The sequence below is a fragment of the Oncorhynchus masou genome, chromosome 28, assembly GCF_036934945.1.
Source record: "Oncorhynchus masou masou isolate Uvic2021 chromosome 28, UVic_Omas_1.1, whole genome shotgun sequence".
Lineage (NCBI taxonomy): Eukaryota > Metazoa > Chordata > Actinopteri > Salmoniformes > Salmonidae > Oncorhynchus > Oncorhynchus masou.
This window is the reverse complement of record NC_088239.1, coordinates 74465113-74470767: the sequence shown is the minus strand read 5'-3', so window position 1 is coordinate 74470767 and position 5655 is coordinate 74465113.

Sequence of the window (5655 nt, the reverse complement as noted above, 5' to 3'; positions counted from 1 at the left end):
AGCCCAATAGCAGCTAGCTAGCTGCAATCCTGATGAGCTTCTCCTGGCTAACGTCCCTGTCCCGAAGCAAACACCAACTAGCCTGGAGCTAGCCTATGCTAGGCCTATCTCCCGGCAAGCTGAAGAAGTCCATCAGCCACTCCTTGGGCTACAATACATATTTTGCCAATTGGCCTGGACCCCTTTTCTTGCCGATATGGAACCCCGCCGATCCATCACGACTGGAATACCGACGTAAACCGCCCAAGTGGTTTTCAACAGGCCCCTCCGTCACGGCGTCCCCTGAATGCCCATCTGCTAGCCATCTAGAGCATACCGGACTGTTAGCTGAGGTGGTCCCTCAGTTGCTTTCTTGGGCTACTATATCTATTTTGCCTGTTATGTACTTGAGTGAAGACCCAAAAGCGGTTTTAACAGAAACAGAGTTCTTTTAATGAAAAAACAGGAATGGCATAGATCCTCTTCCGACGTTGTCAATGGAACAAAAGATAGTTAGTAGAGTGCAGGATGCACCTGCCAGGCAGACTCCGACAGGATAGGACTAGGTGGAAGCAAACGAGACGATAGCTTGCTTCTGGCATGAGAAACACAAACGAGAATCTGACACCGAAAGTAGCAGGAACAGAGAGAGAAATAGAGACCTAATCAGAGGGAAAAAAGGGAACAGGTGGGGAAAGGGTGAATGAGCTAGTTAGGGGAGATGAGGAACAGCTGGAGAAGGAGAGAAAGAGAAGGTAACCTAATAAGACCAGCAGAGAGAGACAGAGTGAAGAGAAAGGACAGGAACAGACATAATAAGACATGACAGTACCCCCCACTCACCGAGCGCCTCCTGGCGCACTCGAGGAGGAAACCTGGCGGCAACGGAGGAAATTATCGATCAGCGAACGGTCCAGCACGTCCCGAGAGGGAACCCAACTCCTCTCCTCAGGACCGTACCCCTCCCAATCCACTAGGTACTGATGACCACGGCCCCGAGGACGCATGTCCAAAATCTTACGAACCCTGTAGATAGGTGCGCCCTCGACAAGGATGGGGGGGGAGCGGGGGCGCGAAGAACGGGCTTAACACAGGAGACATGGAAGACCGGGTGAACGCGACGAAGATAGCGCGGGAGAAGAAGTCGCACTGCGACAGGATTAATGACTTGAGAAATACGGAACGGACCAATGAACCGCGGGGTCAACTTGCGAGAAGCTGTCTTAAGGGGAAGGTTCTGAGTGGAGAGCCATACTCTCTGACCGCAACAATATCTAGGACTCTTGGTCCTACGCTTGTTAGCGGCCCTAACAGTCTGCCCTATTACGGCAAAGTGCCGACCTGACCCCCTTCCAGGTGTGCTCGCAACGCTGGACAAAAGCCTGAGCGGAGGGGACGCAGGACTCGGCGAGCTGAGATGAGAACAGCGGAGGCTGGTACCCGAGGCTACTCTGAAAAGGAGATAGACCGGTAGCAGACGAAGGAAGCGAGTTGTGGGCGTACTCTGCCCAGGGGAGCTGTTCTGACCAAGACGCAGGGTTACGAAAAGAAAGACTGCGTAAGATGCGACCAACAGTCTGATTGGCCCATTCGGCTTGACCGTTAGACTGGGGATGAAAGCCGGACGAGAGACTGACGGAAGCCCCAATCAAACGGCAAAACTCCCTCCAAAATTGAGACGTGAACTGCGGGCCTCTGTCTGAAACGACGTCTGACGGAAGGCCATGAATTCGGAAAACATTCTCGATAATGATCTGAGCCGTCTCCTTAGCAGAAGGGAGCTTAGCGAGAGGAATGAAATGAGCCGCCTTAGAGAATCTATCGACAACCGTAAGAATAACTGTCTTCCCCGCTGATGAAGGCAGTCCGGTGATAAAATCTAAAGCGATGTGAGACCACGGTCGAGAGGGAATGGGAAGCGGTCTGAGACGGCCGGCAGGAGGAGAGTTCCCAGATTTAGTCTGCGCGCAGACCGAACAAGCAGCGACAAATCGACGCGCGTCACGTTCCCGAGTGGGCCACCAGAAACGCTGGCGAATGGAAGCGAGCGTACCCGAACGCCGGGGTGGCCGGCTAACTTGGCAGAGTGGGCCCACTGAAGAACGGCCGGACGAGTAGGAACGGGAACGAACAGAAGGTTCCTAGGACAAGCTCGCGGCGACGGAGTGTGAGCGAGTGCTTGCTTTACCTGCCTCTCAATTCCCCAGACAGTCAACCCGACAACACGCCCCTCAGGGAGAATCCCCTCGGGGTCGGTGGAGACCTCAGAAGAACTGAAGAGACGAGATAAAGCATCAGGCTTGGTGTTTTTGAGCCCGGACGATAAGAAATAACAAACTCGAAACGAGCGAAAAACAGAGCCCAACGAGCCTGACGCGCATTAAGTCGTTTGGCTGAACGGATGTACTCAAGGTTCCTATGGTCAGTCCAAACGACAAAAGGAACGGTCGCCCCCTCCAACCACTGTCGCCATTCGCCTAGGGCTAAGCGGATGGCGAGCAGTTCGCGTTACCAACATCATAATTACGTTCTGACGGCGATAAGCGATGAGAGAAAAACGCGCAAGGATGGACCTTGCCGTCAGAGAGGGAGCGCTGAGAAAGAATGGCTCCCACGCCCACCTCTGACGCGTCAACCTCAACAACAAACTGTCTAGAGATGTCAGGTGTAACAAGAATAGGTGCGGATGTAAAACGATTCTTGAGAAGATCAAAAGCTCCCTGGGCGGAAACGGACCACTTAAAGCACGTCTTAACAGAAGTAAGGGCTGTGAGGGGAGCTGCCACCTGACCGAAATTACGGATGAAACGACGATAGAAATTCGCGAAGCCAAGAAAGCGCTGCAGCTCGACGCGTGACTTAGGAACGGGCCAATCAATGACAGCCTGGACCTTAGCGGGATCCATCTTAATGCCCTCAGCGGAAATAACAGAACCGAGAAAGGGACAGAGGAGGCATGAAAAGTGCACTTCTCAGCCTTCACATAAAGACAGTTCTCCAAAAGGCGCTGGAGGACGCGTCGCACGTGCTGAACATGAATCGGGAGAGACGGTGAAAAAATCAGGATATCGTCCATGTAAACGAAAACAAAAATGTTCAGCATGTCTCTCAGGACGTCGTTAACTAGTGCCTGAAAGACAGCTGGAGCGTTAACGAGGCCGAAAGGAAGAACCCGGTATTCAAAGTGCCCTAACGGAGTGTTAAACGCCGTCTTCCACTCGTCCCCCTCCCTGATGCGCACGAGATGGTAGGCGTTACGAAGGTCCAATTTGGTGAAAAACCTGGCTCCCTGCAGGATCTCGAAGGCTGAAGACATAAGAGGAAGCGGATAACGATTCTTAACTGTTATGTCATTCAGCCCTCGATAATCCACGCATGGGCGCAGGGACCCGTCCTTCTTCTGAACAAAAAAAAACCCCGCTCCGGCGGGAGAGGAGGAGGAGACTATGGTACCGGCGTCGAGCGATACAGACAAATAATCCTCGAGAGCCTTACGTTCGGGAGCCGACAGAGAGTATAATCTACCCCGGGGGAGTAGTTCCCGGAAGGAGATCAATACTACAGTCATACGACCGGTGTGGAGGGAGAGAAGTGGCCTTGGAACGACTGAACACCGTGCGCAGATCGTGATACTCCTCCGGCACCCCTGTCAAATCACCAGGCTCCTCCTGTGAAGAAGAGACAGAGGAAACAGGAGGGATAGCAGACATTAAACAGGTCACATGACAAGAAACATTCCAGGATAGGATAGTATTACTAGACCAATTAATAGAAGGGTTATGGCGCACTAGCCAGGGATGACCCAAAACAACAGGTGTAAAGGTGAACGAAAAATTAAAAAAGAAATGGTTTCGCTATGATTACCAGAGACAGTGAGGGTTAAAGGCAGCGTCTCACGCTGAATCTTGGGGAGAGAACTACCATCTAAAGCGAACAAGGCCGTGGGATCCCTTAACTGTCTGAGAGGAATGTCATGTTCCCGAGCCCAGGTCTCGTCCATAAAACAGCCCTCCGCCCCAGAGTCTATCAAGGCACTGCAGGAAGCAGATGAACCGGGCCAGCGGAGATGGACCGGAAAGGTAGTGCAGGATCTTGAAGGAGAGACCTGAGTAGTTGCGCTCACCAGTAGCCCTCCTCTTACTGATGAGCTCTGGCTTTTACTGGGCATGAGGTGACAAAATGACCAGCGGAGCCGCAGTAGAGACAGAGGCGGTTGGTGATTCTCCGTTCCTTCTCCTTGGCCGAGATGCGGATACCCCCAGCTGCATAGGCTCAGCATCCGAGCCGGCGGAGGAGGGTGGCAGTGATGCGGCAGGTGGCAGTGATGCGGAGAGGGGGCAACGGAGAACGCAAACTCCTTTCCACGAGCTCGGCGACGAAGATCAAACCGTCGCTCTATGCGAATAGCGAGAGCTATTAAGGAGTCCAGACTGGAAGGAACCTCCCGGGAGAGAATCTCATCCTTAACCTCGGCGAGGAGACCCTCCAGAAAACGAGCGAGCAAAGCCGGCTCGTTCCAGTCACTAGAGGCAGCGAGAGTGCGAAACTCAATAGAATAATCCGTTATGGATCGATTCCCCTGACATAGGGAAGACAGGGCCCTGGAAGCCTCCTCCCCAAAAACAGAACGGTCAAAAACCCGTATCATCTCCTCCTTAAAGTCCTGATACTGGTTAATACACTCAGCCCTCGCCTCCCAGATTGCCGTGCCCCACTCACGCGCCCGTCCGGTAAGGAGAGAAATGACGTAGGCGATGCGGGCTGTGCTCCTGGAGTAAGTGTTGGGCTGGAGAGAGAACACCACATCACACTGAGTGAGGAATGAGCGGCACTCAGTGGGCTCCCCAGAGTAACACGGCGGGTTATTGATCCTGGGCTCCGGAGACTCGGAAACCCTGGAAGTGGGCGGTGGATCGAGGTGGAGTTGGTGAACCTGTCTTGTGAGGTCGGAGACTTGGACGGCCAGGGTCTCAACGGCATGTCGAGCAGCAGACAATTCCTCCTCGTGTCTGCCTAGCATCGCTCCCTGGATCTCGACGGCGGAGTGAAAAGGGTCCGGAGCCGCTGGGTCCATTCTTGGTCAGATTCTTCTGTTATGTACTTGAGTGAAGACCCAAAAGCGGTTTTAACAGAAACAGAGTTCTTTTAATGAAAAAACAGGAATGGCATAGATCCTCTTCCGACGTTGTCAATGGAACAAAAGATAGTTAGTAGAGTGCAGGATGCACCTGCCAGGCAGACTCCGACAGGATAGGACTAGGTGGAAGCAAACGAGACGATAGCTTGCTTCTGGCATGAGAAACACAAACGAGAATCTGACACCGAAAGTAGCAGGAACAGAGAGAGAAATAGAGACCTAATCAGAGGGAAAAAAGGGAACAGGTGGGGAAAGGGTGAATGAGCTAGTTAGGGGAGATGAGGAACAGCTGGAGAAGGAGAGAAAGAGAAGGTAACCTAATAAGACCAGCAGAGAGAGACAGAGTGAAGAGAAAGGACAGGAACAGACATAATAAGACATGACATTGCCAATTAGCCTGGACACTTTTACTACACAGACCCCTGCTGATCCATCATGACTGGTTTGCCGACGTAATCCTTACATGGGGGCTACAACAGACTTTGTCCATCGTGCCGTCCCTGTAAAGCCCTTCTGCTAGCCTGCTAGCCCTGGCCCGC